The sequence below is a fragment of the Trichechus manatus genome, unplaced genomic scaffold (genome assembly GCF_000243295.1).
Source record: "Trichechus manatus latirostris isolate Lorelei unplaced genomic scaffold, TriManLat1.0 scaffold00005, whole genome shotgun sequence".
In the NCBI taxonomy this organism is placed as follows: domain Eukaryota; kingdom Metazoa; phylum Chordata; class Mammalia; order Sirenia; family Trichechidae; genus Trichechus; species Trichechus manatus.
The window spans coordinates 8,119,044-8,132,218 of record NW_004443941.1 but is presented as its reverse complement, the minus strand read 5'-3'; the positions used below and the strand labels follow the sequence as shown (position 1 = coordinate 8,132,218).

At 44.2% G+C, this 13,175-nt stretch overlaps 1 long non-coding RNA gene across 1 annotated transcript; it reads left to right on the top strand.

The window, feature by feature from the left end:
* Nucleotides 1-8,537: 8,537 nt before the first annotated feature.
* LOC111821303 (uncharacterized) lies at nucleotides 8,538-12,268 on the top strand. The gene is made up of 3 exons (XR_002824746.1): nucleotides 8,538-9,345; nucleotides 10,456-10,700; nucleotides 11,084-12,268. It is a non-coding gene; the product is annotated as an uncharacterized LOC111821303 (long non-coding RNA).
* The last annotated feature ends 907 nt before the right edge of the window (nucleotides 12,269-13,175 follow it).

Below are 13,175 nucleotides of genomic sequence, written 5' to 3'. Positions count from 1 at the left end.
ATGATGTCAAGCGCATGGTGCAGATAGGCAGGATGCAGCGGGGAGATCGTTATGTGTGGAGCTAAGATGGATATAGGAGAGAGGAGAGAGGAACAGGAGCCGAAAACATACAAACAAACAAAAAAGAATGCTAGGGGAGCTTGCATTGGAGTGGAAAGATGAGAGACTATGAAATGGAGAAAAACAGAAAGGGGAAGAGGAAGAAAAGAAAAGAAAAGAAAAGAATGAATAAATAAAAATCGGAAAGGTTAAAGAACCGCAAAGTTCCCGGGGATCCCACTGGTGCAGCTGTGAGGTCTGGGGAAGTCGCTCTCAGGTGTTGCAGTACAGCCTGGCTAGAAGGCCTAGAGGTATACAACTCCAGGTATTCAGGGAGCAGAAAGAGAAGGAAGATAGAGAGAGACGAGAAACTGAGCAATGAAGCAAGACAAAAAGGGAAAAAGAGGGAAAAGAAAACAAAACAAATTAAAAAAAAAAAAACAAGATAGGCCCCCCCAAAAAACAGAAAAATAAACCAACGAGAAAACAAATGTCCTCAGGGATCCCTCTGCATGTCTGTGCAAGCTGTGGGGGAAGTCTCCTTGCCACGCAGCACCGCCTGTCCAGAAAGGGCTCCCAACTCAAGAAAAGGAAAAGAAAACAAACAAACAATTCTAAAGAAACAAATGAACAAAAGCCCTGGGATCCCACCAGCGTGGCAGCCCAGACCGGGAAGCAGCTCCACAGTCTAACGGAGCTCTGCAACCCCTCAGGAAGAAGCATAGATGGTGCACGGAGCCAGGTATTTGAGCGAAAGGAGGGGGAGGTGGTGAGAGGTAAGGAAGAAATCAAAAGAAGCGGAAAAAAAAGCAACACTAGCAGCCAACAAATGGCACTCAGAGAGTCAGCTAGTGCGGGCTGGTGTCTCTCGGACAAGAGACTGTGTCCGCGGGAAGCAGAGGGCGCCGAGTGTGGGTGAAGAAGGGTAGGGAGTGGGAAAGCGTATATCACAAACTACGGGAGCTCTGCAGCCCCTCAGGAAGAAGCAAAGATGGTGCACGGAGCCAGGTATTTGAGTGAAAGGAGGGGGAGGTGGTGAGAGGTAAGGAAGAAATCAAAAGAAGTGGAAATAAAAGCAACACCAGCAGCCAACAAATGGCACTCAGAGAGCCGGCCCATTCAGATGTGTGGAATCCAAGCAGCTGGTGTTTCCCGGACAAGAGATTATGGCCACGGGAGGCACAGGAGGCCGAATGGGGGTGAAGAAGGGTGGGGGGCTGGGAAACCGTATATCGCAAATTACCGGTTGTTTTGTCTCCCGCTAGACGCTCCGTGAGGCTGCTTTCTCGTACCCCATTTGCTGGTCTCCGATAGGAGTCCAAGATGGCAGATCCGCAGTGCATTAGCTGGTAGGGGACCTCTGCATGAATCTCTCCTCGCTGTCCGTTCTCTGTCAGTTTTCTCACTCCTTTTGGTGCTTGGCTGAATTCTTTATCTCTTCATTTGATGTTTTGGGGTTTCAGGATTGTTGTATTCTCTGTTGGCTTAGTTTTTCGGATCTTTGCTGTGGAGGGACAGCGTGGTGCTTCTGCCTAGAGCGCCATTTTGCCGGAACTCCGCACTGTTGGTTCTAGGAGAATAAGATTAATTATACATCTGGCTTTTCTGTTTATAGGTATGTCAGTTTGGGTCCTCTAGGAAGTAGACAGATGGAGTTAGAAGTGCAAGAGTTTATTCGAAGTAATGCCTGTAGTAGGTTGAATAGTGGCCCCAAAAGATATATCCAAGACCTAAGTGGGCCCTGAATCCGGTAACTGGCGTCCTTATGAGCAAAAGGAGAGGATGATTTGAGACACAGACATACAGAGAGGAAGGTCATGTAAAGACAGAGACAGAGATGGGGGAGCAAAGGATGTTGAGAGCCACCAGAAGCTAGGAGAGAGTCCTGGAACAAATTCTCCCTCAGAACCTCCAGAAGGAAACAACCCTGCCAACACCTTAATTTCAGACTTCTGGGTTATGAGATAGTAGACCTATGAGATAATAAATTTATTTTGTTTTAAGCCACTGAGTTTGTGGTAATTTGTTATGGTAGCCCTGTTGTTGTTGTGTGATGTCGAGTCAATTCCAACTCATAGCGACCCTGTAGAACAGAGTAGAACTGCACCATAAAGTTTCCAAGGCTGTAATCTTTACAGAAGCAGATTGCCACATCTTTCTCTTGTGGAGCAGCTGGTGGGTTCGAACTGCTGACCTTTCAGTTAGCAGCCCTAGAAAACTAATGCAATGCCTATGAGAGATGAGGGGAAAGAAAGAGGATTGAGTAGGGAAAGCATTTAGACCATGATGTTGATCCAACACCTGTCAAAGGAAAGGGGGGCGGGGAAAGGTGGAATTGAGTAGGGAGAGCCTTAGACTTTGATGTAGATCTAACAAAATCTCAGCTCACCCAGTCTCGCTCTGGAGCAAAGATTGCCTGTTAGAGAACTACTTCCTTGGGTAGAAATGGCTAGACCTAGAACCCCTGCCATGCTCAGTCATTGCCGGGGGCTGCCTGGCAAGAATGTGGCCTCAGCTTGAACACGGTGGTGGTGGATTCCAAACGTGCTGCAGCTGGAGGTTATGAGCTAACTACATTCTGCAGCTGGAGGGAGATCTGAGTAGTGTATCTCCATGACTGCTGCAAGAGTTGTGCCCCATTCGCTAATGTCGTCTTCCTCAAAACGTTCAGTTCTGAAGTCCACAAGTTCAGAGCCTAAATTGTTGTACAGTCCCCTAATTCTTCTTCGGACAACCCCTCATCTCTCTACTAAACACTCTTATCAGACTGATCTTGGTAAAAGATAATTTTTATCATGTCAGTCCTTTACTCAGAAATATTCAGTGTCATTCTATTATCTAAGGAGCCTGGGTGGTACAAGCAATTTGTGCTCGGCTGCTAACCTAAAGGTGGGCAGTTTGAACTCACCCAGTGGCTCCATGGAAGAAAGCCCTGGCGATCTGCTTCCGTAAAGATTACAGCCAAGAAAACCCTATGGAGCAGTTCTACTCTGTAATACGTGGGTCCCCATGAGTCAGGGTGGACTCAACGGCAGCTAACAACAACTCTATTATCTACAAAATAAAGCCCAGACTCCTTAGCCTGGTACTCAAGGTGAGCACAAGACTGGCCCCAACATACCATTCTGTTTTTATCTAACTTTGTCTCCTCTCTGGTCAACCAACATTTGGGTGTACTTGTGATATTCCCAACATTTCATTTCTATTTACGTATTTCTTGTTGCTCACATGATACCTTCTACTCCACCTGACATATCATTCTCTCTTCTATCTGCCTATCAAAACCTAACCCATCCTTCAAGGCCCAGTTTACATTCCCTCACTAAAGAAAGCAGTCTCTGGCCCTTCCTCAGAAATAGTTCAATGTGTCTCCCACTTGTTCAGATACTTCTTTCTTTTATCACCCAAGCTTCAACGTGAATATGTCTCTTCCCCAACTCTACTGTCATTTCCTTTGGAATATGACAAACACAGTGTTGTTTTTTACTCAACAAGTACTCCAGGATTTAATGAATGAAGGGGAAAATAAATGATAAGAAGGTGTCTTAGTTGTCTAGTGGTGCTATAACAGAAATACCACAAGTGGATTTTAACAAACAGAAATTTATTCTCTCACTGTCTAGGAGACTAAAAGTCTGAATTCAGGGTGTCAGCTCCAGGAGAAGACTTTCTCTATCAGCTCTTGGGGAAGGCCCTTGTCATCAATCTTCCCCTGGTTTAGGAGCTTCTCAGTGCAGAGACCCCGGGTCCAAAGGACACGCTCTGCTCCTGGCTCTTCTTTCTTTGTGGCATGAGGTCCCCCTCCTCTCTGCTCAATTCTTTGTATTATATCTCAAAATAGATTGACTCAAGATACAACCTAATCCTGTAGATTGAGTCCTGCCTCATTAACACAACTGCCTCTAATCCAACCTCATGAACATCATAGAGGTTAGGATTTACAACACACAGGATAATCATATCAGATGACAGAATGGTGGACAACCACACAATACTGGCACTCATGGCCTAGCCAAGTTAACACACATTTTTGGGGACCACAATTCAATCCATAAGAGAAGCCAAATGAAAAGCAAAAAAAAAAAAAAAAAAAAACAGAAGAGATAAAACCTCAGGGTAATAGAGGAAAGTACATTGTGAAGTGAAAGAATACTCTTCATCTGTTTTTGTCTATGATAAAGACCAGGGCAGAATTCTTTACCCAAGTTGCAGAGATTTTTAGGCTATTTATGGATGGGCTTTGGTAGTGGGTGCTAATCAAGAGCTCTTAGAAGCTGTCTTAGTCATCTAATGCTGCTGTAACAGAAATACCACAAGTGGATGGCTTTAACAAAGAGAAATTTATTTTCTCAGTCCGGTAGGCTAGAAGTCCGAATTTAGGGCATCAGCTTCAGGGGAAGTATTTCTCTGTTGGCTCTGAAGGAAGGTCCTAGTCATCTATCGTCCCCTGGTCTAGGAGCTTCTCAGCACAGGGACCCCTGGTTCAAAGGACACAGTCTGCTCCCGGCACTGCTTTCTTGGTGGTATGAGGTCCCCAACTCTCTGCTTGCTTCCCTTTCCATTTATCTCTTGTAAGATAAGAGGTGGTACAGGTCACACCCCAGGGAAAACTCCCTTTACATTGGATCAGAGATGTGCCTTTGTAAGGATGTTACAATCCCACCCTAATCCTCTTTAACATAATGTAATCTTGCTTCATTAACCTCAGGCAGAGATTTGGATTTACAATGCATAGGAAAATTACAATCACAAAATGAAGGACAACTACACAATACTGGGAATCATGGCCTAACCAAGTTGACACATATTTTTGGGGGACACGATTCAATCCATGACAGAAGCTTAGGAAAAATTTATGTATAAACATTTACTTTTTTTTTGGGATTGGATCCATAGCCTGTATCTGATTTTTAAAGGAGTCTGTTATCATAAAAAGATTTAAAACCATTTGACCAGCATTCAAGGCCTTGGCAGAAGTGACGTTGAGCAGAACTGAGCCTGTTTTAGCAAGGAAGAGGTTACTGGTAATCTTTAAGAAAAGTTTCTGAAGAATGAGAAAAGCAGAAGCCATATCCCCAGGAATTAAAGAATGAGTGGGTGGTGAGGAAGTGGAGGTAGCAAATATAGACGCTTCCTTCCAAAATTGTATCTGTGAATGGAGAAGGAGATGATATGGTAATTTGAGGAACAGTAGGATCAGGGGAAGGCTTTTTTTGGACAGGAAATACTTGAACATATTTACAAAGAGGTGAAAAGGGGCTAATAGAGGAAGTAGGTGGGAAGTGTCTGCATAGTCTGGGTTTGTGCTCTGGTAGCAATCCCAAAGTAAGAGTGACTTAAAACATAAACATTGCTTTGCTAATGCAAACTCTGCTGTAGATCGCCATCCTCCAGGCAGAGATCTGTTCATCCAGGCTGCTTCAGCCTTGGGGAACTACACCCAACCCAAAAAACCAAACCCACTGCTGTTGAGTCAATTCCAACTCACAGCAACTGTATAGGACAGAGTAGAACTGCCCTGTAGGGTTTCTAAGGAGTGGCTGGTGGATTTGAACTGCCAACCTTTTGGTTAGCAGCCAAGTTCTTGACCATTGCGCCACCAGGGCTCCTAGGGCTCTATGCTCATGGTCAAAGGGTAAGAGAGAGAGACTGGAAAATAATGCAGTGAGCCCACTGTCACTGCTCAGAAGTGATGCAGTAAAACCTGCGAAAGCTGGAACTTGTGGAAGGTGGAAACCTGTCTAAATAGACAGCGATAGAAAAGTGGTGACCGCACCTTGTCAAAGGCGGAAAACTTGCGAGACCCAGAAAACTAAGGCAGTCCCATTGTGTTCCTGCTCTCACAGGCTTCACTGTACCCGTTACTTCCGCTCATATTTCACTAGCCAGAACTGGTTGCACAGCTATGCTCAATTGAGGGAGACAGGGAAGTGTAGTAGGAATAGAAAAAGGATTTGATGAGTAAATGTAATTATCTCTGCTCTAATTTGGGGGAGTTGTAAGTGGCATAGTTTTTAGATATCACTGGATCTTCCCACAAAAACAGAGCAACTTGAATGGCAAAACCTAAAACCCACGAACATCAACAACAAGGTGGCAAGGTATGAACCCCCAAATATACGCAGATGAGGAGAAGTTATGATAGCCAGAGAATCCCCAAATTACCCAAAGATGCCCCCAAAGGAAGGAGCCCCACATGGTGTGGAAAGTTTAGAGGACCCAGCTAGAGGTAGCAGTCAAAACTGGGAAGAAGCTTTGTGAGTTCTATTTTGCAGATGAACACAAAAGGACTGTGGGAAGACTGGATGATACTAGATTGGTCAAGGCCCAATGCACTCTCCAGACCAACGTAAACTCCCTTCCAGGACCAAGCCCTGTGCAGGTGGTGGAGCTGCTAGGACCAGACATAAGCTCCAGGGGCCATGTTTTGCAACCACTGCAGATAGCATGTTAACTAAAGAAATTCCATATCTGAAAATTCATCCCCTAGTCTATTTCCCATAGTAATTATATTCAGTAACATTGTCCAGTCTCACATATCAGAGGGCTTGACTACATTGCACCATTAATTAAGATATTTTAATAATAAAATGCAGTCAACACAGACACTTCAAATTTGACCATAAACTCTCTCCTATTATCAGATTTCTAGGGAAAATTAAAGTCCAAAGATTAAAACTCTTTGTAAATTAAAGTTTAAAGGACTTAATGTCAAAGTCAAATTCTCTTTCCCTTCAGATTTAAACGTCAAAGAAATTAACATCCAGAATTCATCCTCTCCACTTCGTATTTGGCTTAGTCTTAATTAGACGGGTTCTTGAAGTTTGGTTAGGGTTGGGATTTTTTTAAGCAGTTAAAGCCTGGACAGAAATTGTTTCATTTAATATAAGTCTCTCATTGAGCTTGAGAGACCAAAAAGCTAATAAGACACAAAATCACTACAACACTGTCCCCATACCCATAAAATGTAGAAAAAAAGCTATTTCTCAGCCTCTAGTGTAGTTATGAGGCCTGATGAGACAGTGCTTTAAAGCACTTGGCTGCTAACTGAAAGGTGGATGGTTTGAACCCACCAGCTGCTCCGAAGGAGAAAGATGTCAGCCTGCTTCCATAAAGATTACAGCCTTGGAAACCCTATAAGGCAATTCTAGTCTGTCCTGTAGGGTTGCTATGAGTCAGAATTGACTAGATGGCAGCGGGTTTTTGGTTTAGTGTAGTTATCCCAGACAAAATTATATTCCTAAAGCTCAGCAGTTGGTGATGTCAAGTAACAGGGCAGAGACCATGGAGTCAGGGTTAGGGGAGGGTCTGAGTTTTAGCTTTACCAACATGGTTGATCGGGCATAAGGTTCTGGAATCTATGACCTATGAACATAAACTTAATTAGGAGATTTTAATTAAGGTAGTTAATTTGTGCACTTTGAATTTCTTATTCCTAGGAGAAATTTTTTACCTATTCATATTACCTCCTCTCTCAGTGACATATGAGATACTGTCTTCTTGTGAAGCTTAGAAATTTGTAGTGTTTGAAGACTGTATCAGTCAGGATAGGCTGAGTTATGCTGCAGTGACAAAGAACCTCAAAATCTTAGTCTTTGAAACAACAGCAGTTTTATTTCTCACTCATACTCTGCATCCCCTGCAGAATGCTCCACACTGTACTCATTTAAGGAACCAGAATGATGGAATCCTGCCAGGTTTTCCTGTGATCACCGCAGCAGGGACAAGGGAATGTGACAATTTGCGCCCTGACTCTTAAAATTTCTGGCCAGAGTAGCACTCGTCTACCCACATCACTTCCGCTCACATTCCAAAACATGCCATGTGGCCTTCTAACTTCAGGGGGCGTGAAAGGACAATCCCTTTGAGTTCTAAGCTCTCAGCCCTTTAGTGCTACATTTCGAGTGAGCTCTGTCTGCTAATACCGCTTGTATAATAACTTGTGAAGGATCCTTGGTGGTGCAATGGTTAAGCACTCAGCTGCTAACAGAAAGGTCGGAGGTACGAACCCACCCAGTGGCTCTGCGGGAGAAAAGACCTGGCAATCTTCTATGGTAAAGATTACCTGTTGTGGGTTGAATTGCGTCCTCCAAAAATATGGGTTGTAAATCCTAACCTCTATGCCTGTGGTTATAATCTCATTTGAGAACGGGTGTCTTTGTTATGTTAATGAGGCAGGATGAGTGTGTATCTTAAGTCAGTCTCTTGAGATATAAAAGACATTAAACACGAGCTAGCAAGGAGAGATGGGGGAAGAGAGATGCCAAGCACGTAAAGATGGCCCAGGAGCAGAAGCTCAGAAGAGACAAGAACTTTGCTCCTGAGCCAATGGAGAGAGAAAGCCTTCCCCTAGAGCCGGCGCCCTAAATTTGGACTGCTAGCCTCCTAAACTATGAGAAAATGAATTTCGTTGGTTAAAGCCACCCACTTGTGGTGTTTTATTATAGGAGCGCTTGATGACTAAGACAAAAGCCTATGGAGCAATTTTGCTCTGGTCGCTGTGAGCCGCAAGACTCGATGGCACCTGACAACACCAACAGATGTCTGCGAGCAGACAATCTTAGTCTGACAAGTTTGGGCCGCTGTGACTGCTTCCAAGGAGCCCTGGTGGTGCAGTGGTGAAGTGCTCGGCTGCTAACTGAGAGGTTGGTGATTGGAACCCACCAGCTGCTCAGCGGGAAAAAGATGTGGCAGTCTGCTTCCGTAAAGATTTACAGCCTTGGAAACCCCATGGGGCCATTCTGCTCTGTCCTATAGGGTTGCTATGAGTTGGACTTGACTCGACAGCAATGGATTTGGTGACTGCTTCCAGCTGTAGAATAGCTTAAACCATTGTTTCACAAACTTACCTGATCAAAAAATTCACCTGAGTGCTTGTTAAAAATACTGATTCCTATATCCAATCCTGGAGAAGTGATTCAGTAGATCTGGCGTGAGACCCAAGAATCTGTATCTTTTTAAAAAAAATACCCTCTGTTATGCCAAGGAAGCCTTCCTTCTAGCACGGGGTTCTCATCATGTCCTCACTTTTGTTTCAGCTGGGAAATCGTCCCCAGCAAATTCCAAAGCTGCTGTGCCGGTTCCTAAAGCTTGTACCCCCAGGACTCAAAGCGTTAGTGGGGACCAGCACCTTTGCCAGGTGTTCCTTGAGACAGTTTCTGCTGCTTTTTAATGTCCCAGGTTTCTCAGACATGTTCCCACAGGGCACAGGAAATTCCAGCATGCCCGTCTACAGCCACCAAGCTGTCAGGAATGCTCCAAGTATTTTCTACGCCTGAGTCTGTGGACAAGCCAAGTGCATTCAAGGTTAGTGACTTAAGTTTTTGTCCTTTGCCCTGAATACCAGTAACAACTGAAAGTCAGAAGGTCTTTGGTTCCCTGAAGAGCGTTCAGAACTTGGCTTAAAGCAACAGATACCTAAAGGATCTCATCCTGCCAGCATCTAGCGTGTATATCACACCAAGCTACACCTGCGCGGCCCCCTGTAGCACCTGCCCTCGAAGACCACTTGCCTTTGCAAGAGCACAGTGTTTGCTTTTTGCCTCACTTTCCAGAGGCTGCAGAGACCACTTACAGGTCTTGTGTTGACGCTGAGGGTCCTGGGGCCCCATGAGCCGTTGCTGAAGCCTGCCTCTGTAAAAATATCCACTCACCATAAACTACAGTCCTTCCCTAATATCAGAATACCCTGCACTTGAAGGCTTAAAGCTGCTTCTCCAGACTGCGGATATTAAAAGCTTATACCACTTGCCAAGGTCCAAACATTCTGTCTGCACACACTTCTGAATTTATGTGTTGTTGTTGTTAGGGGCTGTCCAATTGGTCTCAGTGCTCATGCCCCCGTGCACAACAGAACTAAACGCTGCCTGGTTCTACGCCATCCCCATGACCCACTGAGGATCACACGGTTGTGATCTACAGGGTTTTCATTGGCTGATTCTTGGAAGTAGACTGCCAAGTCTTTTTTCCTAGTCCGTCTTAGTCTGGAAGCTTCACTGAAACCTGTTCAGCATCATAGCAACACACAGGCCTCACTGACAGATGGGTTGTGGCTGTACATGAGGTTTATTGGCCAGGGTTTGAACTAGATCTCCCATGTGGAAGGCAAGCATTCTGCCATTGAACCATCAAAAAAAAACCCCACAAAAACCCAAACCCATTACCATCCAGTCAATTCTGACTCACAGCAACCCTATGAGTAGCCCCATAAAACAGAGTAAAACTGCCCTGTAGGGTTTCCAAGGCTGTAAATGTTTACAGAAGCAGACTGCCAAATCTTTCTCCTGCAGAGCAGCTGGTGGGTTCAAAACACTAACCTTTCAGTTAGCAGCCCAACACTTAACCACTGCACCACGAGGCCTTCTTTTAAATATATATAGCTCCTCTAGATTCCAAATTTTGCTTTTTATTTTTCAGTGTTCTTCAACATCCATCCAGTTGGAGGTCTTCAGACTTCAGAATTATACTCCCTTCCAAAACGGCAGGTTTCACCACACCCTTCAGGGGCAGAGCTGGACTCCTGTGCCACTTATGGCCAGGAAGAGAACAACTGAAAGGCTAGACTCTGGCTGACCGGCTGCTGAGTAGCCTGAGGCTGATTAGTGCCTGCTGGTTTATTCTACACAGATTTGCCAATCAGTGGATCATTCGCCCACCCTAAGGTAGAGTGAGCATAGGGATAGAGAGGCCTGGAGCCACGTTCCTTGGGTTCCATCCACTTGGGAGGAAATACCATGAGTGCAGACACATTCTTTGCTAAGGGCAGGGGAGGGGGGGCGGCTGTTTCTCCTCAGTGAGGTAGGAGATAACCTCATGTCATAAAAACACTTCAAGCAGGAGAGGGTTTAGGGACATGAGGAAAGTATATGTGGCTTGGAATAGCTAGTGTAGGGAAAGGAAGAAAAAGTCAAGGAGGGATTAATTTAAAAAAACTCCTGAACACAGATGTTTCATAGCAGCATTATTCATAATAACCAAAAGGCAAACATAACCCAAATGTCCATCAACTGGAAAATGGTAAATAAAACATGGTATTTCCCTGCAGTGAGTTATTCAGCCACGAAAAGGAATGAAGTCCTGATACACGCTACAACATGGATGAACCTTGAGAAGACTGTGCTGAGTGAAAGAAGCAGCCACAAAAGGCCACATATTACGTGCTTCCATTTATATGCAGTGTCTAAAATAGGCAACTCTATAGACAACGTAGATTAGTGGCTGCCTAGGTTTGGGGGTGGTGAGGAGATGGGGGGTGGTAGCTAAAGGGTACAGCGTTTCTCTGTGCAGTGATGAAGATGGTCTAAAATTGATCATGGTGATGAATGCACAACTGTGAATATACTAAAATCCACTGAATTGTTCACGTAAAAATCCCCCTAGCATCCCTAACCATCTAGCGTTAGGGTCCAGGATGTCACCAGATTGGAAACAAGCAGAAGCTGGGATTAAAAAAGTGAGCAATGGAAGGAACTAGACCAAACGGAGTGGGAGCAAGTCAGGATGATGCTAGCAACCAGGCTACATAGAGGACAAGGGAAGCCAACTGGGTTACGACCGAAAGTAAACAGAATATGATACTAACAGCTGACACTCACTGTGTACTTCCTACGTGCCGGGTTTATGTGGGTTATCTCATGTAACCTTCACAGGAAGCCCATGAGGAAATTAGGACATAAGGAGATTAAGTAACTTGCCCCTGGCCACTCAGCTAGTGAAGGGCAGGGTCAGGACTTAAACCCGGGAAGCTTGACTCTAAAATCTCCAGCCTTAACCACTACGTTACACTGGTCGAGGGTGGAAGGAATCCAGGTATCCTGAGGACACATACCAGGTTCGGTAGAATGGAAGAAGTGACGAGATTATGGCCAGGGATGGGCATTTAAATTTAAGATCTTGTGGATTGAGCAGATTCCATATTCAAGGACTGTGGGTGGCAAGAGGTCAACAAGGCTGAGAAAATGTGAGGCCAGGCTGTCCAAAAGTCATGAACGGGGATATGGAGGTGATCACGGACGATGGTAGCTGGAGAGAAAGGATGGAATAAGTTCCTGACACGCCACGTTGCTAATAGTCAGGGATAGTTGGTGACAAAGTCGAGTGAAAAGTAGCAATAAATTGTTGAATCTTGTGGCTTGGCTCATCATCTGCTTTTAGCATTGGAAATCAAGCTATTAAATTCCCAAGCAGTCACTTGTTATGAGAATACATATAGTATAACACTTTTATTCCTAGAAGCTCCTTTTTTATTTTTCATTAAAAATTTTTCATGTTGCTGACACCTGTCCCATTTAAATGTAATTTCTATTTCTTTAGATATTCTTGAATAAAACATTCTCTCCCATGCTGTTCCCTGGCAGTGAGGATATTATTCTCTGGCACCGTCTGATGACATTTGAAAAGTGTCTCCTGCTTCCCCGTCGTCAGATTTACATTGTACTTTCCTTCATGAATACAGAACATCTTTTTCTAGTTCACCGTCTCTCTCTGCTTGGACCCTCCTTCCCTCCCTCGCAACCCCCTCTGTCTGTCTGTCTCCCTTTCTTATAATAATAAGTGGAAGATAACTCTGGTATGCTGTTCTTAATCTCCTTTAAAGTCACACACATTTAATACTGTGTTTTCCTTTTCCAGTCTCTTTCTATTTCAGCTGACTGCAGTTTCCTCATGGAAAAATGGGCTGTGTCATTTAGCAACGCGCTTTGCTGTGAGATCTTTATTGGAAATGCCAAATGATAATCTGGTAAATTGGGCCATTGTATTTTTCAGCTATTTTCTGTTTGTACCTCCTTTGGTCTATTTTTTTTAAATCTCATCTCTGTTTTTTCATTCGAGGGCATTTTCTCCTTGAGTAGCTCAGTAAGCTATCTTGTCAAAATACATAAGCAATTTCAGAGGATTTGATCGGAGCTTTCAATGGCTTCAAGGTTCTGGTTTCTCAGAATGTCTGTACTTGAAAGTTTTTGTACTTGAAAAGCACCTATAGATTTTTCTGATTTAAAACAGTACTAAAATAAAATAGAATAGTACTGAAATAGATTCCCCTTGATAGGTTAATTGTTGAATGTATATTGGTTTTTGCATTTGCCTTTCTGTTTTCCCCATGTCAAGTAAAAGCGTGACACCACACCTCTTCCTGT